Raw genomic sequence first — 15056 nt, 5'->3', positions numbered from 1 at the left:
AAATCTAAGTCATACCTCAAATAATCTTTGACTTACAGCAGTTCATTTAGTGACCGTTCAAAGTCACAACATCACTGAAAAAAGTGACTTATGACCATTTTTCACACTTAACGACTATTGCACCATCTCCATGGTCATGTGATCAGACGCGTGGCAATTGGCTCATATTTAGGACGGTTGCAGTGACCTGGGGTCATGTGATCACCTTTTGCGACCCTCTGACAAGCAAAGTCAATGGGAGAGCCAGATTCACTTAACAACCAGGCTACAGTTCATTTAGTGACCGTTCAAAGTTACCGCAACACTGAAAAAAGTGACTGATGACCCTTTTTCACACTTACAGAATGACTGTTGTAGCATCCCCGTGGTCACGTGACTTACATTCGGATGCTTGACAACTGGTTCGTATTTATGACGATTGCGGTGTCCCTGGATCACATGATCCCCTTTTGTGGCCTTCCGACAAGCAAAGTCAATGGGCAAGCCAGATTCACTTAACAACGGCGTTACTAATTTAACAGCTGCAGGGATTCGCTTAACAAATGTAGCATGAAAAGTCGTAAAATGGGGCAAAGATCACTTAACAATTTTCTCACTTAGCAACATAAATTCTGGGCTCAATTGTGGTTGTAAATTGAGGACTAACTGTACTAAACAATAGTTGGAAACTGAACAAAGAGAGAAGCAATCTGGAATTAAAGAGAAACTTCCTGACTCTGAGGACAATTAACCAGTGGAACAGCTTGCCACCAGAAATTGTGGGCAATCCATCACTGGAGGCTTTTAAGAAGAGGCTAGATCAGTGGTGGCGAACCTATAGCACGGGTGCCAGAGGCGGCACTCGGAGCCCTCTCTGTGGGCACACATGCCGTTGCTCCAGCCTTGCCTCTGCCCACGAACCCCTCCTCACCAGCAGCCCCCCTGAAGGAGAGTCGCCCTCGAGTGTGGCCCACACGGAGCAGCGCAGCCAAGGACATGGCAGCCAGGCAGTTTAGACAAGACTCTGCCCTCACACCCCATCATGCAATTGATGCTGCAAGGCATGGGCAGAGGGTGTGGCCGCCATAGCGTTGCTTGGCTGCCTGGGCGATTTGTGGTGGGCCCTGGAGGCAGTGAGTGGTCCTGTGGGCAGGCAGGGTGAGGGGGGGGGGGCAGAGCAAGGCAGGGCAGGGGGTGGAGCAGGGGCGGGACCAGTTTTGGGGCACTCGGTCTCTAAAAGGTTCGCCATCACTGAGCTAGACAGTCACTTGTCTGAGATGGTATAGATCAGGGGTAGGCAACTTTGGCTCCTTTATGACTTGTGGACTTCAACTCCCAGAATTCCTGAGCCAGCGTGGCTCAGCTTGGAAACCTCTCCTTTCCCCTCAGCATAGCTGGCTCAGGAATTCTGGGAATTGAAGTCCACGAGTCATAAAAGAGCCAAGGTTGCCTACCCCTGGTATAGATTCTCCTGCTTGAGCACGGGGCTGGACTAGAAGACCTCCAAGGTCCCTTCCAGCTCTTTTCTATTCTTAACTGAACAACTGTTGCAATTCACTTAACACCTGTGGCAAGAACGGTCGTAAAATGGGGCAAAACTCACTTAGCAGCTGTCTTGCTCAGCAACAGAAACTTTGGGCTCAATTGTGGTTGTAAGTCGAGGACTCCCTTTATGTGTACTTGGTCTTTGAAAGGCATTTGGCATTTGGACAACTGTTTCTGGGGAAGTTGTCACTTTGACACGAGACAGTCTTGCAATAATTTCTTTCTTCTTCAGGAGGATGAATATCTGGATGAATCTTCAGAGCTCAGCCCTGTCTCCAGGAAGTTTCTCCACCTCTAAGCCCACCTCAGTTCTGCAACCCAGACTGTCCATAGTTTTCAGCTTGGTGCTCTCCAGATGTATTAAACGTCAAGCTACCCATGGCCTCCAGGCAATATGGCTTACCTTGTGGATTAGGAGTTGCCCAAAACATCTGGGGAACATCTGGTTGGAGAAAGGCTGCCTTAAGCAATGCAGGTGCTCCTATCCTGGGAAAGTGTCCTCTACTCAAATTGGTCATTTGTCTCTTTGATGGAAAAGGTGATGGAGGGCTTATGTTGCATATTTGCTGGGACACGTGGAGATTTCTTTGGCTCTCACACTTGGCTTTCCATAATCCTTGATTTTACTTCCTGGCTCTGATTCCTGGCTTGATCTTTCGCTTCTCAACATCAGGATGCAATTTAGAATGATAGAATTGGAAGGAACCGATCGCTCCATGCAGTCCGACTTCATGCTCGGTAGTAGAAATCCAGATGAAAGAGTCCTTAGCGGAGAGCTGCTTAGCCCGTCTGTGCATATCCCGTGAAAGGGGATTCTCTCCTTTGTGGATCACAGGCAGTCCTCAATTTACGACTACAACGGAGCCCGACATTTCTGTTGCTAAGTGAAACATTTATTAAGTGAATTTGGGCTCATTTTACAAACTTTCCTGCCACAGTTGTTCAGTGAATCACTACAGTTGTTAAATGTGTATGGAGATTCTCAGTCATCCAGGCCACGGTTGTCCCAAAGGTGCTTTTTCAAGAGGCAACTGGATTTTCTTGTTTTTCTTTGAAGACGTTTCGCTTCTCGTCCAAGAAGCTGCTTTTGCTCTGACTGGATAACTATAAATGACTGAAGAGTATAAATCCTTCCATTCCCCACCATCTAATCAGAGCTAAAGAAGCTTCTTGGATGAGAAGTGAAACGACTTCAAAGGAAAACAAGAAAGTCCAGTTGCCTCATGTATAAAGCACCTTCGGGACTACGGTGGTTAAGTTACTAACATGGGCTGTAAAGTGACTCTGGCATCCCCAATGACTTTGGATGTCACCATGGGGATGCTGCAATGGTTGTAAGTGTGAGAATAGAATAGAATAGAATAGAATAGAATAGAATAGAATAGAATAGAATAGAATAGAATAGAATAAGAAATAAATTCAAAAGAATAGAACTGGAATAGGGATAGAATAGAAAATATGGAATGGAATGGAATGGAATGGAATAGAATAAGAAATAAATTCAAAAGAATAGAACTGGAATAGGGATAGAATAGAAAATATGGAATGGAATGGAATGGAATGGAATGGAGTGGAATGGAATAGAATAGAATAGAATAGAATAGTATAGAGCTGGAAGGGACCTTGGAGGTCTTCTACTCCAGCCCCCTGTTCGAGCAGGAGAAGCTATACCATCTTAGACAAGTGACTATCCAGTCTCTTCTTAAAAACCTTCAGTGATGGAGCCCCCATGATTTCTGAAGTCAAGCAGTTCCACTGGTTAATTGTCCTCACTGTCAAGGAGAGTATATGGGGACGGCAGAGAATAAGGTGGCTAGATGGAGTCACTGAAGCAGTAGGCATGCTTAAATGGACTCCAGAAGATGGTAGAGGACAGGAAGGCCTGGAGAAACATTGTCCATGGGATCACAATGGGTCGGACATGACTTTGCAACTTACAACAACAATAACAACAAACTTATATGCTGCCCTCCTCCCAGAGAATCTGCTCAATGTTTTGTGAAGGGCATTATCTTTGATCTGTTGAATTTCATATGGTTACTTTCAGCTGATGTTTGAATGGTTTGGTGGCCTAGTGGTGAAGATGCTCGCCTCCCAAGCAGAAGGTTGAGAGTTCAATCCTAAGTAGCGGCAGATGTTTCTCTCCTAGGGCACAAAGAAAAAAAATTGCTGCTGCTGCACACTCCACATGGTGTCAGGAAGGGCATCCAGCCAATAAATACTCCATCCAGTCGCCCTGACTCTATCCCGAATTAAAGGATTAAAGGGTCATAAAAAGGGAGTTACTTTCAACTGACATTTCTAATTTATAAAGATTGTTTTTAATTTTGTGTCTTCAAGGGCATTAGCCATCTCATCAAATGTTAGGCCAGGGGTAGGCAACCCAAAACACTTAAAGAGCCACTTGGACCCGTTTCCCACCAAAAACATAACACTGGGAGCCGCAAAACCATTTTGATATCTAAAATGAAGATAACACTGCATATATCCTTTTTTACCTTTATTATAGGTGTGTGTGTGTTTGTGTGTGTGTGTTTGTGTGTGTATGTATGTGTGTGTGTGTATATATATATGTATATGTATATGTATGTGTATATATATATATATATATATATATATATATATATATACATACACACACACATACACACACATACACACACAGGTAAAAAAAGGATATATGCAGTGTTATCTTCATTTTAGATGTCAAAAGGGTCTCTCTCTCTCTCTCTCCCTCTCCCTCTCTATCTGCCCTTGGTCTGCCACTCCTCTTCCCCTGCTCTCTTTCTTTCTCTCTCTCTCTCTCTCTCTCTCCCTCCCTCCCTCTCTCTCTCTCTCTCTCTCTCTCTCCCCCCCCTCTCCTATCTGCTGCTCACCTGACAAGCTTCAGGCTGTTGTCCAACAAGATCAGGGGTAGTCAACCTCGTCTCTTTTGTGACTCATGGACTTCAACTCCCAGAATTCCTGAGTCCGCCTAGCTGGGCTAGCTAGCTCTCTCCTGCCCTTCCTGCTTCCTGCAGAGACGCAGCAAAGGGAAGAGCTCCGCCCAGTAAGCTTTTCAGCTCCTCGGAGAACACTGTGAGTGCACTCTCTTTTACACACACACACACACACAAACACACACACACACACACACACACACAACACACACACACACAAAACACACACACACACAGAGAGAGAAGCAGGGAAGTGCAATTGCCTCTCTCTGTCTCTGTCTCTCTCTGCAAAGGCAGAGGAGGCTGGGAGCCGCAGGGGAAGGCTCAAAGAGCCGCATGTGGCTCCGGAGCCGCAGGTTGCCGACCTGTGTGTTAGGCCATCTGCAGATTTGTTAAGCATTCTTCCATTTCTTCATTTTAGTCATTAGTAAAACCAGATCCAGTCTTTGGCACTCCACTTCATTCCAGGCTGATGAAGTGCCAGTGATGAGTGTAATTTTTAAGTCCACTTAATTTTCAACCCACCCGGCCCACACTTATTTAATTAGCTAAACATGGTGCTCTTTAGTAAAATCACTTGATCTTGTATCTGAAGCATTTGCAAATACACTCAGGAAGTGACCCGATCGAAAAACGAGATTCAGTGAATTGAGCAAGATTTGTTTTTTTGTTTTTTTTTTCCCTTGACAAATCCATGCAATCTTCTGGGGTTTAACAGTATTGTTTTCTAAAAAGGAGATCTCAAATCTCCCCTCTTGGGTCAATAGGGCCGGTTTGTTGTTCTCGGCATCCTCTTTACCTCCCTTTTCAAAGACTGAGCAAATATGTCTTTCTCTGATCGTTTGTTGCTTCATCTCCTCTGAAAGATATCTCAAGATAAAAGCATGAACATTCCGCCAGAACATTAACAAGTTCATCCAGGGCTCTCAGATGTCATCTGAGTTCAGAATAGTGTAATAATTCTTCTTTTATTTTGAACATAAGCTGAACAAGCTCTTTTTTAGTGTCCCTGGACAACCTCTGCTTGTTTCGCTCTCCAAATCTCAGGAATGGGACCTCCATGGACCCTTGGCCACGGCTCCTTCACCTCCCGCCTCCTGTCTCAGCCCATTTACACCAGCTTTCCTCTTCCATTGGCCCACATACCCTGGCATCTCCCATTGCACACTTCCCCCACAGCACCATGGCTTCTGCCTGCCACCCGATTGGCTGCCGGCTATTTGTCCTGTGCAGCCAAAGGCCCAGGACAAAGGGTGCCTCGGCGAATGGGCTGGGCCGAAGGGTGCAGGGCGGAGGGCCAGGGGCTCATTGGCCAGGGAGAATGGCCGGGGGAGGGTCAGTGGGGAAGGAAAGCTGGCTGTAAATGGGCTGAGATGGGAGACTGGAGGTGAAGGAGGCATGGCCAAGGATCCGTGCCTAAAGGTCCTAGACTCCCAAACCTTACTCTATTGTTCTGTGGGAAGTCAGCCCCCCAGAGAAGGAAATGTTAAAAAAGCAGAAAAATATATCTCAAAGGATCTTAAGGAGGCAGAAAAGCATGCCCAGTTTTCTTAATAGCCCCAAGTCTCCCTCCCCCAAGCAGAAACCAGCTCTGTACAAATGCAGATGTAAATAATCCAGGAAGATTGGAAGCCCCCAGTTAGAAGATTAAGAAGATGTAAAATCTACATAGCCCACCCAAAGTCTAAGACAGGACATAATAGGATTAACTCATAGATGCCAAAGGGCACACTCAGACTCAGGTCAGAATACATGACACAGGAAATACAAAGCCTCAAACAGGAACAGGAAACAACTCCAAACAAAAGGCTCCAGAGGGTATAAAAACCCACTCCCTGCATGTGCTCTCTCTCTTTTCTTCCAGAGCCATCTTTCTGTCTGGCTCTCCTCTTCAATAAACTGCAACCTTCTTTCTAAAGCAGTCGCCATGTTGTTTATCCCCGGCTTGGACTGAACCATGATGAAGACTTTTCCTTCAACAATTCCAAACTACCTGTCTGGTTCTTTTTTTTTTTTTTAACATGATCCTTTTTTGCCTTACAACTATTTGTTTAGGGACCTTCCAAAGTCACAACAGCACTAAAACAAATGTTTTGCAACCAGTTTTCACCCTGGAAGCCAATTCAGCATCCCCACAATCATGTTTCTCTTAGTTTCCTTTCTTTTTCTGTCCTTTCTCCAATGGTTTCTGTAGGGGAAGAGAGTGTGTTCTTTCCAGGGATTGGATCTCACTCTTTGCTCAAGGGTTTTAAGATTAGGCTAAAGCCTATAAAAGACCTATGCTCTCTGTTTGTCTATGTTAATGAGAGAGATTTACTCCTGGTTTTTTTTTTTTATTTAACTGATGCAAATCAGAATATCCAGTTTCACGAATTCTCAAAAAGATATTGCTGTATTGTTTCAGAGAGACAATTGTATAAACTGGTTTGAAGTTAACAGTTATTAACCAATGCAAAATTCGCCCTCCTGAAAAAAATGTTTTGGAAACATCTGAAATTCTTACATTTCCCTAATTCTTCAGAAGCTATTTTAGAAACTGAGCATGTTCACTGGGGGAAAAAAAATCCCACTCTTCTTCAAAATCTGAAATAACCTGTTTTAAAAACAATGTTTAAAAGTAGATCTTATGTGGATGGATCCCTGGTAAATCCTTGCAGAAATATGCAATTTATTGAGTCAACTTTTCAGCTTAATGTGGACCTGTGTAAAATATGTGTGCATTTGTATTTTAACTCCATTTTATGGGACGGTAGCTTTTAATGATTACTCTGTTCAAACAAATTCCGCAACAACAACAACAACAACAACAACAACAACAACAACAATAATAATAATAATAATAATAATAATAAAAAGTTGGAAGGGATCTTGGAGGTCATCTAGTCCAACTCCCTGCTCAGGCAGGAAACCTTCTACCATTTCTGACAAATGGCTGTCCAGTCTCTTCTTAAAAACTTCCAGTGTTGGCGCATTCACCACTTCTGGAGGCAGGTTGTTCCACTGGTTAATTGTTCTAGTTGTCAGGAAGTTTCTCCTTAGTTCTAGGTTGCTTCTCTCTTTGGTTAGTTTCCACCCGTTGCTTCTTGACCTGCCTTCAGGCGCTTTGGAGAATAGCTTGACTCCCTCTTCTTTGTGGCAGCCCCTGAGGTATTGGAACACTGCTATCATGTCCCCCCTCGTCCTTTTCTTCGTTAAACTAGACATACCCAATTCCAGCAACCGTGTTTTAGCCTCCAGTCCCTTAATCATCTTTGTTGCTCTTCTCTGTACTCTTTCTAGAGTCTCAACATCTTTTTTACATTGTGGTGACCAAAACTGGATGCAGTATTCCAAGTGTGGCCTTACCAAGACCTTGTAAAGTGGTATTAATACTTCACGTGATCTTGATTCTATCCCTCTGTTAATGTAGCCCAGCACTGTGTTGGCTTTTTTGGCAGCTGCAGCACACTGCTGGCTCATATTTAAATGATTGTCCACTAGGACTCCGAGATCCCTCTCTAATGAATCTACAGATCTGCAGATACACATATTTCAATGAGTAAGTGGGACCAATTCAGAGTTAATGAATGATTAAGTAACTAAATTATGCAAATATGGATGGCATCTATTAGAAGTTGGATAACTTTTTGTTGGGCAGCTTTTTTAGGAAGTCAAAGGCTGCAGTGGATGTAGCAATGTGGGCAAGCCCATGTTTTGCATTTGTTACAGTTGTGTGGAGTGTGTGTTTAAAGTATTTAACAAAAATACTTTTAAGTCTAGTTTGGGGCTTATTTTTTCAGTTTTTGTGTGTTTCTAGCTTCAAGTAGTAGGAAAATATACTGAACACGTGGTCAGAGTAAGCTCTGAGGATATCTACAATAAAGTTTAGGGGGCATGTACAGAAATCCTCTTGTTGTAATGATTGATGGATTGATTTTGTTTGTTAGTATCCCACCTTTATTATTTTTACAAATAACTCAAGGCAGTAAGCAGACCTTTTTCTTCCTCCTATTTTCCGCACAACAATAATCCTGTGAGGTGAGTTAGCCAGATAGAGAAGGATAGAAGATAGAATTCTTTAGTGGCCAAGTGTGGTTGGACACACAAGGAATTTGTCTCCAGTGCATAAGCTGACCCAAGGTCACTCAGCTGGCTTTCGTGGCTAAAGCAGGATTTGAACTCACAGTCTCCTGATTTCTAGCCTGATGCCTTAGCCACAAGTCTAAACTGGCTCTCAACGATGTGCTGTCAAGTCATTTTTGACTCCTAGCAATCAGATCGATAGACTTTTTTCCAGATGCTTAAATTTCCTAGACTCAGAATATGCTCTGAATATCAAAATCAGGCCTGTTTATCAACTCTAGAGTCTGCAATAGAATCTTTCAATAAATTTCTCCATTCTGATGTTATGGAAATCCATAATTCCCTTTCAGTGTAGTTCTTGCTACTTGGTATTTGCGAGCCCCTGAAATCTATAACGCCTAGACCAGAGGTAGGCAATCTTGGCTCTTTTATGACTCGTGGACTTCAACTCCCAGAATTCCTGAGCCAGCATGGCTCAGCTTGGAAACCTCTCCCTTTTCCCTCAGCATGGCTGGCTCAGGAATTCTGGGAGTTGAAGTCCACGAGTCATAAAAGAGCCAAGGTTGCCTACCCCTGGCCTAGAGGTTACTTGCTTGGCAGATATTGCTCCCGGGATTCAGAGGCCAGTGAGATTGAGAAATATCTCTCAGTATTCAGTTCCTGTGCAGCAGTCCTCAATTTACAGCCATTTGTTTAAGGTGTTATAAATTCACAGCCGTTCATCAAAGTTACAACAGCACTGAAAAAAGTGACTTATGACTGGTCTTCGTTCTTGTGATGTTCACAGCGTCTCCACAGTCACGTGGTCAGAATTTGGGCACTTGGCAACTGGCATGTATGTACAACAATTGCAATGTCTAGGGCTGGGGTAGGCAACCTTGGCTCTTTTATGACTCGTGGACTTCAACTCCCAGAATTCCTGAGTCAGCCATGCTGAGGGGAAAGGGAGAGGTTTCCAAGCTGAGACACGCTGGCTCAGGAATTCTGGGAGTTGAAGTCCACGAATCATAAAAGAGCCAAGATTGCCTACCCCTGGCCTAGGGTCACATAATTGCCATTTGCAACCTTCCCAACAGACTTCCAACAAGCATGATCAATGGGGGAAGCCAGATTCTCTTCACAACCGCATAATTTATTTAACTATGGTGATTTGCTTAACAAAAAGGTCATAAAACTGGGTTTGAGTCACTTCAAAACCGCCTTGCTTAGCAATGGAAATCCTGGTCCCAGTTGTGTTTATAAGTTGAGGACTATCTGTAAAAAATAAGCAAGCAAGCAAACCATGCAAGGCTTGGAGGGGGGGAGGTTCCCCTCCATTCCTGCTTTGATTGAAGGCCTGGTAAGGTGTCTTCCATCTGCATAACATAACAGAATAGCAGAGTTGAAGGGGACATTGGAGGTCATCTAGTCCAACCCCCTGCTCAGGCAGGAAACCCAATACCATTTCAGACAAATAGTTGTCCAATCTCTTCTTTAAAACTTCCAGTGTTGGAGCATTCACAGCTTCTGGAGGCAAGTCTATCCAACAGGGATAGGCTTAACGTACACAATTCTCAACCCATCTACTTCTCCCGCTCCACCACCACCGAATCTTAGAGGAGGAAGATAAATCTTTACCTTGAAATCATTTCGATCTTCATACAGCAGAGAAGGTAGAAACTGACTCGCTAACAGTCCCTGCAAATAAACCCCTTCAAAGTCGACTCTTTCTCCAATTCCCTTCTCTCCTCGCTTGACTGTGGATCCACAGAAATGACTAGCTTCGTTGCTGACATCACATCTTCCTCCCCTATAACATAAAGGCTAAGGTATTTTTGTTTCTATTCTTCATGCTCAATTTTACATTTCATCATAGAAGACACAGAACATGGAACAACAGAGTTGGAAGGGACCTTGGAGGTCTTCTAGTCCAGCCCCCGGCTCAAGCAGGAGAACCTATACCAGTGGTGGCGAATCTAAGGCACACGTGCGAGAGATGGCACTCAGAGCCCTCTCTGTGGGAATTTCTCTGAACTGCTGGTGGTGGGCAGCGGAGCCCCAGAGTGTGCCAGTTGAGGGGACGGCAGGCTGTGGCTGCTGACGGACACAGTCGGCCCCCATGCACTCGCTGGCCTCTGTGTGCGGGGGCCGATGGTGTCAGGCAGCAGTTGCCCCGGCCCCTGCTTTGCCTTGCCCTGAGATAATGGCACCCCCACCCTGCCTTGCCTCATCCAATAGGATGAACCTCCTACCCACCACCCCACCTGTCAGAGACCCCCTGGATCTCCCCCAACCCTGCCCGGCCCCCACAGACGTCCCTCCCCATGAGCAACATCAAGGTGACCACGCCCACCTTGGCCACACCCACCCAGTCTGCCATGACCACCACAGCCACGCCCACTCAGTGGGCCACCTGGCACCCGGCAATAAATAAGTGGGTTTGGGGTTGCAGTTTGGGCACTCGGTCTCTAAAAGGTTCGCCATCACTGCCCTATAGCATTTCAGAAAAATGTCCAGTCTCTTCTTAAAAACCTCCAGGGTTGGAGCATTCACAATAGCTTCAGTTATGGACTCATTCTGAAATTTTGCCGGGCTGAGCACGATGCTGTACCTGCATTTGGCAAGTTTGGTTTCTTTGCTATCTCAGTGATTCATCGTGCTGCAGCTGGTACCCCCCCCCCCGAACATGGCAAACCTCAGCATGTTCGTCTGCCACAATAGACTTTAGCTAACCATGGAATTTTTGAAACCTTCGTCATTGCCACATCCTGTTCCAGGTGGCAAAGACAGGAACTTGTGCCAAACCTTTGGCTGGGTTGGGCTTTCAAACTTCCTTGTGAAAACATTCATTGGAAGCCTTAACCTGGGTTCCAGATTGTACCTAGATCTTTGGAAATCACGCTACAAACGGTTAAATCTATAGTGTAGCCAAAGTTGGAATAAATTACATTCCGCAGTAAATAAATCTAAGTGCTATTCTGTTCTGTTCTGTTCTATCAAGTCAAGCCTAGTCTAGTCTAGTCTAGGCTCTATATTCCATATTCCATAGTCTAGTCTATAGTCTATATAGTCTATTCTATTCTATTGTATTTTGGTCTAGTTTCTATATTCCTTATTCCAGTCTATCCTATCCTATCCAATCCTATCCTATCCTATCCTATCCTATCCTATCCTATCCTATCCTTATTCTAGTCTAGTTTGTATTTTCTATCCCAGTGGTTCTCAATCTTTTTAATGCCGCGACCCCCAACCGGTCGTAAGTTGAGGACTACTCAACTGGTGCAGTACCGTTTGCAGAATGGGACTTTTGGCGGGCTCAGCAGGGCAGAGACAGCCTGGACAATTCCTATTGACTTTTGAAAGCCAATAGAATTAGACCCTATTCAAGAGAGTCTATTCTATTGGCTTTCAAAAGCCAATAGAATAAAAGGGAGTGGCACAGCTAAGGAAAAGGGGAAAAAAATGGTGGACTGCGTTGTTTGGCAACCCCCGTGAAATGGTTGTTCGACCCCAAATGGGGTCCCGACCCACAGGTTGAGAACCACTGCTCTATCCTATCCTAATCCTGAACTTAACAGTAACAGCAAAAAAATGCAGATATGAATGCTGTATTTTTCATGAAATCTGGAACAAATGATTGGTTGGGAAAAAACAGAGAGAAAAATGCTCCAATTCAGCAAAACACATTGATCAAGCATGATACTGATTAATGGGAAAATATTTAAATATTAAAGTGAAAATTAAGAATATTGATGATGGGAACTATCAGAGAGAATATCTCTGGAAAAGAAAAAGAAACATTTTTGTGGACACGTGAATTATGGATTATAGATATTAATTGTTGACGATTTTCCTTTGTAAATGTAAGCCAGGCAAACACACTGTTAATCAACTATTATGTGATTTATGTTTTAAGAACCAATAAAGTTTATTTTAAAAAAAAGTATAAATAAAGGTAGACAATGTGCATTGATAAACCCACACTTAGTGACTTCATATTACTTTTGATTTACCAGAAAATTGCCAATAGGTAGTCCTCGGGTTATGACCTTCCATAAACAGACTCCAAGGCTTGTGAGGAGTTTTTCTAGATAGAACTATAGGACTCCTTGTTTCATTTCTCTTATGCCAGAAAGAGCTTGATCATGGGAGCAGAGGAGGCATTGCCCACTAACCTGCCTAACCTGATTTAGTTTATGTTGGCTCTTCCTTCAGTGATAAATTGGCCTCAGTCCACCCATTCATGTCCTGCTTTTGCGTTTTCCAAATCCAAGATCCCCTCAGATGGGGACTGCAGCCAAGAAATTAAAAGACGTTTGCTCCTGGGGAGGAAAGCTAGGGCAAATCTAGACAGCATGCTAAAAAGCAGAGACATCATCCTGCCAGCAAAAGTGCGTATAGTCCAGGCCATGGTTTTCCCAGTTGCAATGTATGGCTGTGAAAGTTGGACCATAAGAAAGGCTGAGCGCCAAAGAATTGAGGCCTTTGAACTATGGTGCTGGAGAAGACTCCTGCGGGTCCCTTGGACTGCAAGGCGTTCAAACCGGTCAGTCCTAGAAGAGATCAACCCCGACTGCTCTTTAGAAGGCCAGATCCTGAAGTTGAAACTCAAATACTTTGGCCACCTAATGAGAAGGAAGGACTCACTGGAGACGGGCCTAATGCTGGGAAAGATTGAGGGCAATAGAAGAAGGGGACGACAGAGGATGAGATGGTTGGATGGAGTCACTGAAGCAGTAGGTGTGAACTTAAATGGACTCCAGAAGATGGTAGAGGACAGGAAGACCTGGAGGAACGTTGTTCATGGGGTCTTTGCAATTAATAACAACAACTAAACGAGGAACAGCTTCTCCAGTCTAGGAATTGAAGCCTGGCTCAGAACAGCTTTGCCTGGGACCTGTGAAGGGTGTCATGTGAACAGGTCAAGCGTAACTCTTCTGGGTAACTGTATGGGGTCTTCAAAGGTGCATCCACTATCAATATAAAGTCATCTCTAGAACCAACTTGTTCAGACTTCCCTGCAGCAGCAACAAGCAACGACCGCAGCGGCTGCTGCCTCATCCCTGAATTTCCCATAAGGAACTTTTCTCCCCTCCTTAGAGATCCTAGATGGGGTGAAGCAAGGGTCCCCCAGCCATCGCGGTCCCCATCCCCAAGATCGCAACCGCAAATGTAAGCTGTGCGTTGTCGGCCTGCCGGTCTGTCTTTCCCCCCGCCCCCCGCCCAGTCGAGCGGTTGTTCCATTGACCCAGATGATCAAGGGTGCGTGACTTTCCATTAGTGAAGCCCCACCCCACCCCCGGCGCCTGTTTACCCCCGTTTCCATGGAACTTATTTCCCAGCAAACCCGCAGCGAGGCTGGCGACCCCGGCGCCCTCCTACGCGTCCTTGGGGAAGGAAAAGGACCCCAATGGCATTCCAAGCGCCATTCATTCCTTTTCCTGCTCGCCCTCCCCCCCCCGCCGCTCCTGGCGGAATGTCCCCTTTCAACGCGCCCAGCGTCTTAAAACGGACGGCGAGAGGCAACCTCTGCTTCCCCTTGCTTCCGTCCTTCTCCCTCTCCTTCGCCCGCAACTCCCCCCCCCCATCACCCCGTTGGCCTTTCTGGGGTCGAGGTAGAGCAGGGAAGCGTCCACAAATGTCGTGCGCTCTTTTAAGGCACCTCTGGCTGTCAGTGGAGGGGCCGGAGGGGAACCAGGCTCAGGAAAGTGAAACAGCGGGGGGGGGGGAGGAGAAAAAAAAAGTCGGAGAAAGTGGTCAGGGGTGGGGGGCAGAGAAAGTCGGAGAAAGGGGTTGGGGGGGAGGGAGAGAGAGTCGGAGAAAGTAGTTGGGGATGGGGGACAGAAAATCTGAGAAAGTAGTAGGGGATGGGGGGGAGAGAAAGTGGGAGAAAGTGGTCGACGATGGGGGGGAGAGAAAGTGGTCGGGGATGGGGGGAAGAAAAAGTGGGTGAAAGTGGTCGAAGATGGGGGGAGAGAAAGTGGTCGACGATGGGGGGAGAGAAAGTGGGAGAAAGTGGTCGACGACGGGGGGAGAGAAAGTGGGTGAAAGTGGTCGAAGATGGGGGGAGAGAAAGTGGTCGGGGATGGGGGAAAGAGAAAGTGGGAGAAAGTGGTAGAAGATGGGGGGAGAGAAAGTGGGAGAAAGTGGGAGAAAGTGGTCGAAGATGGGGGGAGAGAAAGTGGGAGAAAGTGGTCGAAGATGGGGGAGAGAAAGTGGGAGAAAGTGGTCGACGATGGGGGGAGAGAAAGTGGAGGAAAGTGGTTGGGGATGGGGGGAGAGAAAGTGGTCGGGGATGGGGGGAGAGAAAGTGGGAGAAAGTGGTAGAAGATGGGGGAGAGAAAGTGGGAGAAAGTGGTCGGGGATGGGGGGAGAGAAAGTGGTCGGGGATGGGGGAAAGAGAGAGTGGAGAAAGTGGTCGAAGATGGGGGGAGAGAAAGTGGGAGAAAGTGGTAGAAGATGGGGAAGAGAAAGTGGGAGAAAGTGGTCGACGATGGGGGGAGAGAAAGTGGTCGGGGATGGGGGGGAGAGAAAGTGGGAGAAAGTGGGAGA

Source organism: Crotalus tigris, unplaced genomic scaffold (assembly GCF_016545835.1).
Source record: "Crotalus tigris isolate CLP2741 ecotype Arizona unplaced genomic scaffold, ASM1654583v1 scf7180000017828.1554129, whole genome shotgun sequence".
Taxonomy (NCBI): Eukaryota; Metazoa; Chordata; class Lepidosauria; order Squamata; family Viperidae; genus Crotalus; species Crotalus tigris.
Note: the sequence above shows the minus strand (reverse complement) of the source record.